Consider the following 18,301-nt stretch of genomic DNA (forward strand, 5'->3'; position numbering starts at 1 on the left):
AACAAGACAGAACTGCATCGATAGAAATAGAGACGTGACGCACTTGGCAGAGTCATTAACGTTGGCGATGAAAAGTGCAGAAATCTTATAAATATTTTCGCACGTACGTCATCTAAATTTGTATTCATACTGATATGGTAACCCAGGAGCGGGGGGAAAACGGGACGACGGACAACTGTAATCCCCCACCCCTGGGTTGTTGTCATATAAGTATTGAAACGGCTCGGCTGAACACTTGCTTTAGTTTCAATAATTATTTTCATGTTGTGGGACAATATTTCCCACAGAAGTTTGTAAGCGTAATTCAGAGACGCGCTATTCTATCTTTTTCGTTATATTCCTGAAGAAAAATGGTAATGCGTCAAAACAGATATTTTAAACATACAGGATAGCAAATCTGTGTGCTGGAACAAGGCGTTTTGAAAGCAGAGAACCATTTAATTAGCACATAGTGTGTTTCATATCGGGAGAGGTAGATATTTATTCAAATACAGGCAGTATTTTCGGGCTCGCGTATACCAAGGAAATCAATACGATCGAAAATAGACATCTCCCTGTTGTTTTTCATCACAAAATTTAAACAAAAATGTAAAAATAATTTCTTCGGCAAAACGCATAAGCACCAATCGGACAAACTGACCTGGAGGATAATTCTACATGTTAAAGGACATAGCCTCTAAGATATAAAATAAATTCATAAAAAAAATAATTGCTCTCCGCCCTTTCCTACTAGATTTTATCTTACACGCACGTATCTGTGTGGTTGATGAAACTAAACAAAAAATATTGATAAATAATGTAAATACGGATATGTAGTTCTTAGTTAAAAAGTTGAACGTAGTGTTTTGATTAAATGCAATTATTGCAAAGGTGAAAGCGAGCTGAACAAGAATAACAATAATAATCGATGGTGAAGGGGACCAAAGGGGACAAAGGATAAACAGAAATCTCCAAACACAGCTAGGTAACTGGTGTCTGACCGAAAAAATCCGCCTGGTCCTTGTATAGAACCAGGGACTGTTCCATTTACAGTGGAACGCTCTACGAACTGAGCTAACAAGGAATTAGTCGTCAGCAGAGCAAACGGGTTTTATCAGCTGCCCGGCGGATCAGAGCGTTCCATTGGAAATGGAGGGGTCCCTGGCTCGATACCAGGACCGGGAGGCATTTTTGGGTCGCACACAAGTCACGTAGCTGTGTTTCGAAATTTGTGTTTGTCCCTTGCCCCTTTATTCCCCTTCTTCAGCGATTATTATTGTTGTTATTGTCCATCTCGCTTGCACCTTTGAAATTATGATATAATCATAACTTTAAAATGCAGGCCTTTCTTTAATAGTTGTTGTTAGACTGATGGAAGCTGATAAAACCTGTTTGCTCTACTGACTTTTAACTCCTGGTTAGCTAGTTGGTAAAAGAGCGCTCCACTGAAAATGCAGAGGTCGCTGGTTCAAAACCTAGACCAGGCGAATTTTTTCTGTCGCACACCAGTCACCCAGCTGTGTTTGGAGATTTCTGCTTGTCCCATGTCCCCAATGTTCCCCTTCTCCAGGATTTTTTATTCTTATATAAGTAGCGTGCTCCCAGGTGAAACGTTTTTTTATTACTCGAACGACCCCTGCTTGTTTTTGGGCATAAATCATGCAAAGAGGAAGCAAGAACAAGACAAAACGTGGATGGGCACACTATTATCTTCCAAATCTACAAGCACAGCCAAGGCGTAGGTCTAGAGTAGACAATTTAGTCTTGTGTATTCCCATGTAGCTGGAGCAAATATTCAGTTCAGTTGTAATATTGTAAGCTTAGACTTCTGTTTAACTCCATAATGTAGTTTATTAGCCTAACAATTACACGAATATAATCTTCAGAAAAGACAAATAGTCACTAAGAGAGGATTCCAGTACAAGACACATCATATAAAATCTAAATTATAACGATAAACAACCTCACGCTGTTTGTATACCAGAAGCATGCCTCTAAACGAGGAACATTGTAATACATTGAAAGGTATAGTTGCTTAGAAAATTAAGTGCTGTAGAAAATAAGGTCCCTGTTTTGAAGGGGATGGGTGGGAGGAAGAGGCCATGTCGTAAAGTATGCGAAAACTTGCCTCCGCTTGAATATTGGCGGCCTAAAGATCTGCTGCTTAATATGTTCAGTAGACGGTATTTTTCTGGGCTCAATAACAAAGATTCACAGCCATAGAATCTAGTAAAATCTTATTATAGAAAACTTTTCGCTCGCTTTAAGAAGAGTGAACACGTTTACTGGATACTTTTTGTAGTGCTTTATAAAATATTGATTTAGAAATAGTGAATTTGATATTAATATCCCTAATATATTTTCTAAATTTATTTATGAAGAATATGTTTTATTTAATCAAGAAAACAAATGTTCAATTTGAAAATGATTGGTGACAAGATAAAATGAAAGAAGAAAGCTTGCATTTTTAGTGGACTTCATGAGTTACGTATTGTTCAAAGTCGAGTTAACTTTAACATGAACTCTGATCAACTAATCTACAAGAAATGTACGTAACCAGAGGAAATCCTGAGTGGATGTGAAAGCCTTAAAAATTACCTAGGACTACGGTCTCGAGCTGCTAGTACAACGGGAATATTGCTTCATATGTAGTCTTATATCATGGGTCGAAACACTGTGCTAGAAGACGACGCTGTGCGCAAAGAAGCCACGAGCACACAGCACGCGCGGATTGCACAAGTATCCCGATTTGACGACCGGTTGCAAATGATCGGACAAGAATAGATACTAAGTATTCGGTGGTAGCCTCCCTGCCTAAACGAATACAACACTGGCTAAGGGACCTTGTACGAGCCAACGAAGCCTGGACAGCCACCTCAGGCCATGCCAACCTAAGGGACCATCGAAACCTTCAATGACAAGTCATGGGCGACATGGATCGAACGCTTAGGGTTGTATTGTGTAACCAATTTCATCACGAGCGGATTTTGCGGTGCATAGACGTATGCCATCGTTCAAGCTATAGTGGCTCCTTGGAAGCCGGGAGATTTTGGCTTCGATGAACTTTAGTCGATCCTTGGGACACAGTTTTACCCTTAAACCTCGGAGCTATAGAGTCGCGGCAAGTTTCAGCGTCGGGACCAGCTAGCCGACGAGTCAATCAAAAGTTATGTCGCAGCCCTGAAGCAACTGGCAGCAGACTTCAACTTCAGCATACCGTCGACTTCAGCGATAACTGTTCCAACGACGGCATCGCAGCCTTCAACGGAAGATCAGACCTCCGGTACAAGGGCTACGACTGGGACACCAGCAACACCTCTTCGCCACACTAGACTGTCGTTAGACATCATGCTACGCGAGAGATTTTTCTGTGGCATGCGTGACGAGCTGCTGCAGCAACGTCTGTTAGCAGAAAATGATTTTACGTTTTTAGCTGCTTTTCACTTGGCAGTTAGAGCTGAAAGCGCGTCTAAGCAGCAGCAGGAATTCAAGAACAAACTGGAGCATCACGTACACCAGACTGGAAAGAGGAACAAAGAGCCCTCAACACATCAGGAACGACGTTGCTACCGGTGTACGGGATAACATGATCCGCAAGAGTGCCGTTTCAAGAACTCAGACTGCAGGTACTGCAACACGCGTGGAGATATTGAAAAAGCTTGCATTGCCATGAAAATGTACCAGGTCATCAAGCCGCTCAAGGAAGCGAACCAGATAGTGACAACGACAACTTCAGAGAGGCGGATACCGCCTAATCCTGGATGTTCATTTTATGAGCTTCACATGCTGGTGACGGACTCAGCCGTTTTAAAGTTTCACGTGTCCCTTCGAATTGTAGGCAAACTGCTGGAGTTCGAGGTTGATTCGGTTTCCACTTGTTCTCTAATTAGCGAGAAGACCTTCCGAAAAAAACCTGGCCATGGTATCCTCCGAAACTTAAGCACGACGATGTCGAACTCTGTATTTGTTGTGGCGAACGACTCAAGCTTCTAAGATCCCTCCACGCTACCGTCAGATTCAAGTAAGAACACTACGTGCTTCCGCCTCTGGTATTGAATGGATCCGGCTGCAACCTTCTGGCGCGCGTCTGGTTCCATGCTCTACAAGAAATCAACCGAGAGCGACAGCAGAGCATGCCACCAGAGGTACAAACAGTTTTACAAAGCCATTCCACGGTATTCAAGGAGGACATTTCGGGATACACTGGACACCCGCTTCAGTTGGAACTAGAGGATGGAGCAGCATCAAAGTTCTGGAAATCTCGCTCCGTTCCAATAGCACTACGACCTGCAGTAACACAAGAACTCTGCCAACTATGACAGCAGGATAGAATGGAGCCAGTAAAACATTCGGTGTGGGCTTTACGGCCAGTCCTCGTTCGTAAAAATGATTGGCTAAATTAAACCCTTTAGAATAATAATAATTGGGGTTGTGCGGATGTTTAGACAGCGTGTATTTGATCAGCCATTTCTAGTTTTCGACGAGTCACTCACTGTAGATGAAAAATTTAGCCAGTGCAGTACAACCGCTAGCCTGGAGTCTTTAGCGTGCACCACACAGTAGTGGTACACGACCGCACGCAGCTACGGTGCTGATCCAGATCGAAACGGGCAGGGGTGGGGATTGAACCGAAGATCCCTGGGTTCTGCAGCGCGAGCTTTCGTTCCCCGTGCTCCGAGCTGGTGTGCGCTAGCCCACTCGGCCACCGATCCCCCAGACTGAGTAGAGACTACAGAAGTACTCTAAAAGGCTGTTTATACTCCGACGTTGAGTGCAGTGAACGTAGCGCAGCGCAGAACGCGCGCCTTTCATTGGCCGGCGACCAGAAACTCGATATCTGGGACCAATCTGGACCTTTATTTTTTCTAATAGTTATTAACGATTTACCTAACTCAATCACGTCTAGCCTCCGTCTCTTCGCGGATGACTGTGTTCTGTTTCGCAAAATTAATTCTCACAATAACCATCTTCAGCTTCAAAGTGATTTAAGTTTAATTTATGCTTGGTGCTCCAAATGGCTTATGTCATTGAATATGTCAAAATGCAAGCTGGTTCGCTTTACTCGAAAAAAAAAAACAACACGCAACTTTTCATATCTTATTGGCTCCGACCTAGTTGACTCTACATCTTATTATAAATACTTCGGTGTAACGCTGACAACTGATCTAATCTGGAATAACCACATTGAAACTATTGTGACAGAAGCTTCCCGGACTCTGGGGTACATAAAACGAAATTTGGAAGAAGCGCCCTCTCACTTACGAAAATTGGCCTACGAAACATATGTGCGACCGAAATTGGAATACGCATCAGCCATTTGGAGCTCACACCAAGCCTATCTCATCAGCCATCTTGAGTCCATCCGAAATTGTGGTGTTAGATTTATCCTAAACGACCATTTCCCAACGACTAGTGTTTCATCTCTCAAACGTCAGCTCGATATCCAAACTCTCAACGTACGACGTACAATAACACGCTTAAGTTTGTTTCATAAGGTTTATTATTTTCACCCTATACTACGTTCCTAACTGCTTCTTCCTCCTAGCAGATCATCACGGCTGAACCACTCATGCCATGTGTCGCGGATCACTGGTCGCACTAATTATTTTAACCAATCTTTCTTCCCACAGACCATCATAGACTGGAACGACCTGCCACCTGATATAGTGGCCATTGATGACCCCACCTTGTTTCGTGATGCTACTATTTCACGTTTTTACTAAGAATCAATCATTGCATTTTTTTTTCACATCTTATGCAAGTGCAGCATTGTTAGCTGCAGCACCTGGTGCTTTGTTTTTGTATTTTTTCATGTATGACGCCCCCCCCCCCCCCTTATGTAATGCCCTTGAAGAAGGGCCCTTAAGGGCACACACAATGAATGAATGAATGAATGAATGAATCAGTAGGGGTTGTAGTAGATCCTTTTTCTCCTCCGCTACGGAATCCCCGAAGAAAACGCCACAGCTGCGCATGCGCGCCTCCAGCCTTCTCTGCATAGCTCAAGGTCTTGTGGCGGATTACGGAGCACTATCCGGGTGCTTAGCGGGCTGCGCGCTGCCTGTAGTATCAGTGTGCGCTGCGCTACGCCGCGCCCGTCGACGTTACGGTGAAGTATAACGGTATCTTAAATGCCGCATCAAGGAAGTCAGCCAACCTGGCGAACCTGAGAGGGGCACCGCTTTCTAGACTTTGAATCTGAGCCAAGCCTATGAAAAGTTGAATGTGTCTGAAGCCACAAGAGCTGTCTTGACCATCAACACCATAAGGGGCTTGTTCAAGTTGAAACGCTTGCCTTTTAGGGACATCATCGGCATCCGCAATTTTTCAGCGTAAAATGGAAACGACTTTGGCTGACATTTAGGGCATTCGTACCTATTTGGACTATACCATCGTGAGCAGAGAGAGCAGTGAGAAACATGCTGCACGTCTGGACCAAATACTGTTCCGACTGGAAAACGCAGGCCTTCGGCCCAAGAAAGAGAAATGTGAGTTCGCAGTTCGCGAAGCCAAGTTTCACGGGCACAGAATGGAAACAGGAGAATACGCATGACGGATGAAAAATCGCAAGCCATGCTGGACGCTCCAAAACCAATAGAAAGAAAGAAACTACAGGTGTTTCTGGGACTCCTGGCCTCCTACGAACGGTTTCTAAGGAACACAGCCATGGTTGCAATCGACCTCTACTGACTTCTTCAAAAGAATGGTACGTGCGAATGAAAAAACAAGCACAGGCAATCATTCCAGAAACTGAAGAAGTTGGTTAAAGCGTCCACAATTGTGGCAGACTGTGACGAAAACAAACCGTTGGCGCTTACCTGCGATGTGTCACCCTACAGTGTGGCGGCAGTCCTTGCCCAGGAACATGACCTAAAAAGTGAAGAGCCAGTCGCCTTTGCTTCAAGGACATAGGGAGCATAAAAAAAAACTATTCGGAGCTGGATAAGGAAAGTTTGGCCGTCGTGTACGCAGTGTGCCACTTTAACGAGTATATTGCCGGACCACATGTCATCATATACACTGACCACAAACCACTCCTTGGAATTCCTGGATCGACCAAACCGATTCCCGAGTCGTTATCTCCAAGAATGATAGATGGTGAGTCAAGCTGAGTCCGTAAGATTACAACCTAGTGTACAGACGAGGATCATGCCACCTGAACGCCGATGCGCTCAGCCGGCTACCGTTACCTGGCAACGTAGACAAACCGTGCATACCTGGAGACGTGTTGATGCTGGTATGTTCTCTAATTTCTAATCTGTCGCCTGAACGCATTTCAAAACTGAAAGAGTAAACCAATATCCTGAATCCCGTCTACAGAGTTGTTCAAGAAGGAAAACTGCAAAGGTTGAAAGGCGAAGACTATCGTCCATACAAGAGTATCTGTGATGAGCTGTCAAGTGTCAACCAGCGTATAATTTGTCGTACAAGCACTGCAGCCCCCAGCGCATGTAGATCTCAAGTATTGGAGTTGTTACGCTCCCGCCACAGAGGCAGGTTTGCAATGAAGAGCGGTACACACGGCCACACTTGGTGGCCTAGCATAGACAAGGACATCGAACGAAAGGCAAAATCTTGCCTCACTTGTCTGGAAGACCAGCGATCTCCCTCTCAAGTACCTCTTCCAGATTGGCATCGTGCATCCCAACCAAGGGGAATCATCCATGCTGATTCGCCGGTCCTTTGGAAGTTAAAATGTTCTTAATCGTCGTGGACGCCTGCAGCAAATTGCCGGAGGTACGTATAATGAAGAATGTTCAATCAAGTTCAGTAATCGAACAGTTCCGAAATGTATTCGCAACGTTTGGACTGCCGTAGAAGGTGGTTACGGATAATGGAACGTCGTTCGTGTCACAAGAGAAAGACGAATTTTTTAAATACAACGAAATTAGGCACAGAACAAGTGATCCATACCATCCTGCCACCAACGGTCAGGCCTAATGAATGATGCAAGCAAAGAGGCTTACATTGGTCAAAGATAAAACATGAATTCTGCACGCAGGATCACCCGGTTGCTTCTCAAGCAGCGCACCACCGCAAGTGTAACTACAGAAAAGACGCCAGCGAGGATGTTCGGTCCAGATTTAACAACTCCGATCGCTCGCCAGGGGTTGCCTCGAAAGCGAGCAAGGGGGAAACATGGAACGAATTAAGGAGCCACAGTTTTTGTCTCCGAGGAGACTTTCAGTAGGACAAGACGTCTTTCTAAAAAAATTACAGGAACACCACAGTGGATGCCAGGAACAGTTACAAAAGAAATAGGGTCTCGTTCTTGGCTGGTTACTACCGAGGACCACATTAGCAGCCGAACTGAGAATCAGGCAAAACACCCAGTGGCCGCAACCTGTTCGAAGGGCATTAGTGTGAAGCCGGATCTGGGTTTTCTACCGCCCTGCGCCATTGCCATCAATAGCGAGCCGACAAACTTCGAACAAAATTCTGCAGGCCCAGAGACTGTTACACTTGTCGACTCACGCATTGTGTCTGCATCATCAAGATCTCTACGCACAAAACGGCTGCCTGAGCAACATGGCGACTCTTTCCAAGGGGTGATAAGTGGTATATCTTGTGTGGGAACGTTGCGCTAGAAGACGACGATGTGGGCACAGAAGCCACGACTATACAACACGCGCTGCTATCGCAAGCTTACCGATCTGCCGGCCGGTCGGAAATGGCCGGACCAGAATAAATACTAGGTATTCGGTGGTAGCCTCCTTGCCTAAACGAATAAAACAGGTAAGAACCAGTCATTTTTAAATACTCGCTACCGGCCGAATGAGATACTGACACTCATAAATCGAGGGAACCTATATGCGATAATTAAAAAAAGTTATAACCTATCACCACCATGCATGACCTGGTTCGGATTAGAATCAATTTACTGACCGGTTGAAATCAATGCATTTGGGTAATAAAATACAAGTTTAATGTTAACTGTTCTCTGGAAGAGTGTGTCGCATGTAGAAATGAGCAGCCAGAACTTCTCAATGATTAGGGAAACTAAGGTTCTTTGACCCGGTCGCCGAGGCGGTATAGCAATGAGCGACCTTCCACATGCAGGCGCCGGTAGGCCATAAAAACGAATTTCTACTGTCACGTCAGCGTGAATATATTCTTTCTACTGTTAGTCCACTCGTTTGCAGCATGTGAGGCGTTGATGTGGTGCTCCCAGGCATCATAGTCACTCATTTACGAGAAGACGTCGGGTGCCGACCGGTAGCGCTCGTTAGAGATTTAACAGGTAGTCACCTATGGCCTAAAGTTGCATATTTCGACATCATAATATGCAGCTGAATTCAACAGATTCAGTTCTATACTCGTGTCCTCGTTGCTTCGTCTTCCTCCGGCTCAACAGATGGTTCCCCTTCCTACTAATCCACCATTGGCTGCAGCAGCAGACTACTGACTCACTGTGGAGAGGGGCACATATGATTCTCCGCTACAACATAACCACGCCCATTTGCCTTCCTGGAAATCATGCCCAGCCCAGACCGCATTCCCTGGTTGTAAATATAGTTTCCTTCCTAAAAAAAAAAAAACGTTTATATAAGGCATTCATATCACATATAGAAGATGAAACTACAAAGTTAATATTCTCTTAGGTGCTACTCCTGCTTTTGGACTGCGTCTTTAGTCAGGAGACTGTTAAAGAAACATTTAAGAAAAATTGACTTCAATTCATGAATGTCACAAGCGAAAGAGTGACAGCGTCGACATTATTAACAACAGCCGAAATGATCACAGGCGAATTAGAAAAACGAAAATTTCAAAGATAACTCTCTTTATGACACAAGGCTAACAACCCTGCCGCCTCCGTATGCAAAACACCAGCGAAATTCCCACTGCCTGAAGCACAGCAAGTCCTGGGCCTGTGTTTCTGCCCGTGAAAACTTCTGGTACACTAAGCTGCGAATCTGTGATGCCTGGTAGCTATTTTAAGGTTTCGATAACCGAAAGCACAGGCACCGCGCCCAACGTTTCATGAAATGGCGCCAATAGAAACAAACCTTTGTAGAAACATGTATTCAACAAAGAATGGCGTTTAGAATCAGACGAAAGCGAGCTTAGGGCAGGCCGTATAATAACAGTTTACATATCCGAGAGAGCACTTAGTCAACGCCGCATAGTTCGCAATTAGAAAATGTTGCGGACACTTACGTGCTTTGAGCACCGCTTCAATGTGTAGTACTTTTCTTTCCTAGTCGAGAGTTTCAAGGGTGACGAAAATAATCCCTGAAGAGGGGGAACAAGAGGGACAAAGGACAAACACAAATTTCGAAACACAGCTAGGTGACTGGTGTGCGACCGAAAAAAAAAAAAAAAAACGCCTGTTCCGGGTATCGAACCCGGGATTTCTCTATTTCCAGTGGAGCGCTCTACCAACTGAGCTAACCAGGGGCGAGACGTCAGTGGGGCCAACAGGTTTTATCAGGTGCCAGTAGTCTAACACCAACAAAGGTGAAAGGCCTTTATTTTAAGGTTATGATTATAATGCTCTTAAATGCAAAGTTGGAAGCGTGTTTGCCGTTTGTCCGTCTTGTTCCCCTTCCGAAGGGTTATTTTCGTCATTCTTGTCCAGCTCGCTTGCACCTTTGAATTTAATTGCATTATAATGATAACCTTAAAATGCAAACCCTTCTTGGTGTTAGACTGGTGGCAGCTGATAAACCCTGTTTGCCCTACTGACGTCTATCCCCTGGTTAGCATCTTAAAATTTTCCGTTGCGGCTTGTTGACTCAACACCAGACTCGGGCACTCACTCAAAGATATTTTAATGCTTGTTGAATCACATCATCATTTTTTTCTCGTCTTCCATGAATTATGGTTCAGGCTGGACCCCAGTTTTCATATTGACGGAGGCGCCGAAGCTCACATGATGCCATATCTGGCCAGAAGGTAGGGACGCCGACGAGCGAAACGAAAAGGAACAAGCGCCATGAGCCATCGCTCAAATGAGCCCCCTTTACCAGACGGAAAAGCGTATTTCTCTAAAAAAAAACACGTACACCGTTACTTTCAAAACCTGCCCATCAGTATCGTTCACGAATTGCGCTTTGTAAAATCACGCTATAAAGAAAATTTCAAGAAGCACCTTCTTTTTGAAGTGAAACACTTTTCAAGAAAAAAATATTGCCTAAACTCGCGCCAGGCAGGGAGCACCGTGAGCGATCGCTACTCGCATGGGACTTGACGAAGGAAGTTTGCGGGTGAGTCTATGAAACGTAAAAGCCAGCTTGGGTGTTTTCAAGACGAATTTGGTGTTGAGGCGAACTTGAGCAAGTCGAAGTTCAGCTCCAGATGAAGTCACATTTATAAATTCGAATGTTATTGGCTGCATTATTCAGTCAAATTAAAAAAAATTCTCCCTTTCTTGCTTTTCCCCTCCACACATACACCCACACACACACATACACACAAACACAAACACACACACACACACAATGATTCCTCACATATCTGTTTACATGAGCTGCCGAAAGCTGGGGTACCTGGTACCCGAAGTTACGGATAGCAGGGTTACGGATAGCAGTTCTTAAACAAGTGATCTGGACGATCCCTTGTGTAAGAACTCAGGTTAAGCTTCTTGAAAAACGACTTTATAAAGACGTTCCCAAAAAAATAAGATGTATAAATTAATCAAAAGTTACGCTAAAATACCCCCCTTCCCCTCAAAAAAAAAAATTCCTTTTGATTTGTCGTAATTGCTAAGCTTCAATGAACAGCTTCGACACACTCTGACAGATCACTTCTATGATCTGTCAGAGAATTCGGAGCCTGGACAGTATAGGTGCATTTATGTTAAGAGGTCGTTCTCATATTCATTAAAGCGAATCTTAAACAATTCACAAAAACACTAACCTCAAGTATTAAAGTTGAACCCATTCAAGATGTGAGCTGTGAAAGATTATCAAGAAAGTGTAAGCTTTCTACAAACGCTTTTAATTTTGTGAGTGGAATTAACAAATATATACAACATATGGCGCATTTTATGAAGACACTGGGGCGTCCATTATAGAATCTAGGTATACTTCCGACAAAAACACAATATGACGTAGGAAGTACTTAAACTACAGTAGGCGCCGCGCAGATCGATGCTAGATAATTAAATATCAAACTTTAAAATTTTCACAGATATCCCTTTACGTGCGAACGGGCAATGCACAAACATGTGAGTCATTTGGCAGGCTTAATAATCCCTTAGTTAGGGAGCGATAATACACAGATGGTCCTTGCACATATGTGACAAAACTTATACAAATAAATTAATTCACTCGCTAATGTGATTCTGCACAGCTAGCTTCTGAATTGGTGGGTATTTATAAGTAATTTATAAGCAAAGAAGACGTCAGTGAGAAAGCTTTAAAAATTACTTTTGGGAGATGAGGCGTTTAGGGGAAGGCACCCTTTCCGGCGTCAGAAAATACAACTCCTTTTTAAGTTGTACGACTATTATTTTGCTGTATTGCGCCTCTGACTTTTCGCAATAAAAACGCAGAACTAATCACAACTTAGCAATAAAATTATACACTTCATTCATCAGCTTTCAGATAACAGATATATTGCCCGAGAAATATTGGGATGCATGTGGTTTGAACGTCGCTATTAATAGGTGCTAATCCAGGTCCGGAAAAGCGCCGCTTTTAGAAGAATCAAAATGACAATGTTTGGAAGAGTAACTGTATATGCTCTTCTTCTGGAGCAGAGTATCGCAATGGTTCCACCAGGGCGCTTATGCTAGATCCAAGGTCGCACTGCGGGTGGTAGCGCCCGTCGCGTCTGCTGGAGGATCGGAGGCGCGGATGGCGTGGCTGTGAGGCGACGTGCTGTGACATGCGAATCAGAGAACATATAGAGCCCCAACACGCCGCGCGTGGGCCGTCGTCCCATTATCTGTCGCCTGTTTATATTTATGCCTTCAGTAGAACGCAGCAGCAGTCGAAAATGTCTTCCATTCGCAAGCAGTAGCTGCGCTTAGTTGTCTGTTCAGAAGTACTCGGATGTGCAGGTCACGTATCACTCCGCGAGCGCCACAGACGCGAGCAACTCGATCGTTCTCCGTGTCATCTGCTCCCCAGACTGGAAACATGTTTTAAAATGTCGCACGTGTTATGAGACGACTCGATTATACTATATCCAGTAACTACACAGATTGTTCAATGGCCAAGGACCCTTTCAGTTCGGACGATTTTAGTGTAGGATGTATATTTCGCAAACGCAAAGCGAGAAACATGCTCCGCCCGAAACTCGGCGCCTGCAATGTCGCTTTACCCGCAAGAGGGTGGATCCAGCTCGGCGCACGAGACCACTTCTACTCTAATGAGGCGTTAGCGGCGAAGAAAAAGGGTGCACGACACTCTGGCTCTGCAGGCAGACCCTGTAGAGTTACTCTAGTGGGACAGCCATCACTTATGCCACAAATTCGAAGAGTGTAGGCTACAGCGATGCGAGCTGGGTGTCACTGTTATCTCACCCATTGATATCCCTGAGACAGTCCTTCGGACGTAGGCTTTTATCATGCTCAACCCGAATCAAAAGAAAAGAACGTCTTTATAGAAGCAGGATATTGATTCTATTAAGACAGCTACACTGTAAAAAATTTCCGTAATTTTACAAACACTTTGTCGTAATTCTGATGGACAGTGTGTCCGTTTCTTAGTTAACGGACATAAAACCCGTTTTTCGTTAGGTTGAATAAAATAGTACAGTTGTGTGCCAAAGAGTACCATAGTAGAGGATAAAAGCGTTAGAAGTGCTTTTATCGTCTAATCCTCCTAAGAGCAATTCATTATAGTAAAGAGGACAAAGAGTATACCAAGAACTTGCAGTACCCTGCAAAAGGAACAAATAAAAGTGGGGGGAAACACAAAATAGAAATCAAGTAAAAGTCTGCAATTCACGTTAAAGCACACAGGCACTGCTCTACCTCAGTGGCAGTGAAGGTAGCGAGTTTCCTGTCTACGGATGTTTTCGAGCTTGTGATGATTGTTAGGGGGGTTCTGCGTGAGTGCAAATAAAGGGATTGCCAGAACAGTGAAGACCACACCAAGAAGGAAGGCTGTTGCTCTACAGTACGAAAAGGTTGAAAGGCACCAGCACAATTCTTGCAAACAACTCCCTTCAGAGCCGTCTCGTGAACTTGCAGTTCCACAATGCACAATAAGGCATAATAAGACAACCCGCTGGAGGGCCATACTTGAGATCAACTCTGGTCGTCCTGTGAAGGGCCAGAGTTCTAGCCAATGTCAAGGCAGTGAGTGATCCGGAGTGAGCTTGGCTGCCGAAGAATAGTGTATAGTTGCCCTTCGATGAACACTTTCAACTGATCTTTACAAGTTTACAAGATCAACCTCACAGGAGTCTCATATGGAGCTGCGATACTCTGGGTGTGGTAGGACCAGGGCTGTGAAAGGCATGGGTGCACCAACCGGGGGGTCAAGGGGGGCGCTTGTCCCCCAGTTCTTAGAGTGGGGGGGCAAGTCATGTGTTTTGCCCCCCCCCCCCCCCCCCCCCCCCAAAACAGCCACCACTGGGCAGGCCAAACACTGGCTGGCAGCGCCCAAGGGATACCAAGGGCAGCGCTCCTCCTCCCCGGGGAAGGGGGGGGGGGGAGGAGCGGAGGGGAAGGGGGTTTAGTTTGCCCCCCCACTCAAAACCAAGTTGGTACGCCACTGGTGAAAGGCACCCAAGTGTGTTATGGCCTGGACACGCTAAGTACAAAACCCAGTGTTCCGCACGTTTTGAACAAAACTGTCGTCAGGCTGTGCGAGAAGCATAGCTGGCTGTTTATAGTAGACCTTGTCGATGTTGTTCTGCAAACCCTGGTGGTTTCTGGGGCCACCTGATAAGCGGCACCAGTATCATGTCGTCCGTAACAGCAGTGGAGTTGATTGCAGGGATCACGATTAATAAACATGTTGAGAACAAGTGGACTGAGCACACTGTACCGTCGAACTGTCGAGTATTTGGGGCCACTGGAAATGGTTCCATGGTATACACTGCACTCCGAGCGACTCAAATTGAAGACGTCTAGTATGCACACATTTAATTAAATCGTGTTAATGAGCACTAGTGGCTCGCTGGGCAGGTCATAGGACTCAGCTTTCACGGAAGCCAGGTAACATGCACAGTATAGCAGCCCCTTGCCATGCTTGTGAGAGGTTCCAGCTCCAGGTCGTGGCGTCGCCAGAAGGGTAGTAGAAAAGGTGCCACGACCAGCACACCCCTACAGTTCTTAGCACGATCCTTTCTGTAAACAGTGTGCTCCACTGTAGCAATTGACACGGTGACTGCCATAAACCGAATCCTGCATCCACGCTTTACATGCCGCCACAACTGTTAAGGGATGCGTCTCATGGAGTGAGTGAAGGTGCAGCAGCTTATTCGGGACCAAGTGCCCTGTTTGAGAACCACACTGCGAGTTGAAGCAACGCAAACCAGGGAGTACAGGGATGGGGTTTGTCTGGGCGGGCCAGGGTGGTGGAACACGGGGGGCAGCGTCGCTGGTTGTTCGGGCAGGCCAGAGTACGGTGTCCGTACTCGACACAGCTGTTGCAATGATGGGCTCGAGGTTTGTGGGGACGGCAGCGAAATTCAAGGTGGCGGTAGTACACTGTGTAAGGGACATGGGTACGATGAAGGTGATGATGGCTGAACCTGTTGTGCCTACTCGCCCTGCGTGAAGTATGTCCCCTTGATAAGGCTCCAGATCATTGATGATCTCGTCGGGGATGGACTCCGAGGCAATTCCACGTATAACACCTCGACAGGAGTTGTTAGGAGCGGCTAGGTAGGAGTGGACGGGAGGGGAAGTGTTTTGTAAGGTGATATTGGTGATGCGAAGTAGCCAGTTGACGATCGCTTCGTGATGGGTGCGGAGGACGGTTATTTTGCCAGAGGTGGAGCGACACGTCGGTACATGTATGAGCAGGGAGCTGTGCGGCTTGCAAGAACGCCGGCAAACTGTCAAGAGGCAGCGCAGCTGCGCCAGCAGGACGGACTGGGAGATGCACTATAACTACGTGAAGTTCGGGGTCAAAGTCGGCCGGAAGACGAGATTTGCGGCGCTTTCCAGGGGTGATCCATTTCCCACCTTGGTCGTCTCGCGCTAGGGAGATTTTCATGTCCTGGCTCAGGATGGACGCTAAGATATTGGTGAGCTGCGAAGCGGCGATGTCGGCTGTAGCCATATTCGAAGCAGAAACGGGCGTGCCGCTCGCAGAACGAGACTCGAGCGAACCGATCTCTCAGCGGACGTGCTGCGGCGGGCCGACGGAGCGCGGCGATGTTTATACCAGGATCACGTACAGTCGCGTACAGTTCTCTGGGGTTTGCGGAGCCCGGAGAAGACGTCCGCTCTCGTCGGAGGTTTGCAGCAGTCTCCGGACACTGAAGGAAAGGACGTTCACATCGAAGAGTTCACCATTGAAGGGGGGCTACTGAGGTTTAAAGAGCCACTGATCGTAGCAATCGCATTCAAAAGACACCGCGTTGTCGTAGATTGTTTTTCACCGGCTACGTCCTGTAGGGCTGAGGCCATAGCTGGGGGATCCATCGCCGGAAACGCGGAGGAACCAAGCAACGACGTGGGGCTTGCCGAGTCGGTTCGTGGGTGCCGACGACATTCGAGCAACGCTTCCAAGAAGACTGGATATTCTTTCCGGCGAGAACAGAATACTTAGACAGCATGCTTGGGGCTGATGAGGATCGCAGGAGGTGGATAACAGGACAACCAATGCACAGCAAATAGGTCGAGCACGGTACACGGCACAATAGTGGTCGCCGCCATGTTAAATTGAAACGAAGCTGACGAAGCCAAGCTCTAGTTTAGTACACAATGCGCTTCGACATGCTTTATTACAAATAATTTTATAAATCTTAAAACAATTTTTTGTATCTTAAAGTATTAATTTAAGTTGAATAAAACAAGCAAATTTACGTTGCGTCAAATAAACTTAGTCAGAACTCGGAACCAAAGAGCATCGCCGCATCGCCATCGCCATCGTAACAATACACAAAAACTTTCAAAAACGAAGCGAGTTTCAAAACTTTCGCAACTTTCGGGCGCTTTCAGACTTTAGGAACAAACATCGAAGAACGTTCTTGGAAAAAGGAAGTGTCCTAGGTGCCGTCGTGCCCATAAAACCAGCTGTGGATATGAGTCTAATTGGTGAGTGCTCGCTCACTCGTTTTACTTTTTGAGTCCTTTCTGTTCGGAGCGTTTATGACGAGATCCTTTTGTGTGCAGTCGGCGTGAAAGCGAACGTGTGCGGTTCCTTGTCGCACAGGTGCTTTCCGCACTGAATGACCCTCGAGCTTTTGCCAAGGAAGCCACGGAACCGACCTGTCACTGCACGGGCACTCAGATTGCGGGAACACAACCAAAGGCAAAGGTCCCACCGGAGGCAAGGGGGGCCAAGCAAGGCACTTGATGAGTGTATCAGGGAGCTTGATTTCTGCAAATCGGGTGGCGGCTTGGTACCAGATAGCTAGCCGGTGTGTATTGCGGAACCCATGACTGCTAAAGGTACCCGTTAGTGTGATGGCGCTTGTATTCGCTTCCACTGTGGGAGGTTAGATTCAAGTTCGATTTTCGTCCTCGGAAACTACTCGAAACACTGCGTGACGTGCGCCTTTAGAAGTAAGGTCTGTATTGATGATGTTGCTTGCGAACAGTATAAACGACTTCTCTGTCGACTGGGGCACTGACTTCTTATAAAAAAATTATGTATATGGTGCACTTATTTACTAACCCTCTGGCAGTACTTCACTGTAAAGGTTAGGAGAAAAAACAAAAAACGCGCATTGACTAGTGTCAAAAGAAACAGAAAAAAAAGTGTTTTAAACTACTTGCTCCTCAGCTCATAAGCAAAGGGAGAATTCACGTGGTCGTATTTCACTGGAACCCAAAGTTATCCCAGCAGTCTGAGAGTCAGCAAGGGCAAAGCCCTTAATAAAATGCATGCTTCACATTTTGGCAAGTGCCAACAACTATAAAGTATAAAATGCATGTAAGCAATTTAGCGAGCAACAAGAAAAGTGATGGCGACCCTTTTTGCTATCGCTCGATCAGCTGCACGACGAGGCAAGCCACATGGAAGCAACGGGAGCAAGCGACCGAGGCGATGAGCAAAGCTTTCTAGAAATCCAAAAGCCTAGCAATGAGAGCTCTCCGTCGCTCATTGCCGTCGCTCGCTAAATCGCGTACATACGGTTCAGCTTGAATGGTATGAGCGCGAGAGACACATGCAACTCACTTCCAAATGCCTTTCATTTCAGGGCTACACTGCCATCTCCGTCCAAGTGCTGCACGGGCCTCGTGCAC

Source organism: Ixodes scapularis, unplaced genomic scaffold, assembly GCF_016920785.2.
Source record: "Ixodes scapularis isolate PalLabHiFi unplaced genomic scaffold, ASM1692078v2 PGA_scaffold2__306_contigs__length_199485367, whole genome shotgun sequence".
Lineage (NCBI taxonomy): Eukaryota > Metazoa > Arthropoda > Arachnida > Ixodida > Ixodidae > Ixodes > Ixodes scapularis.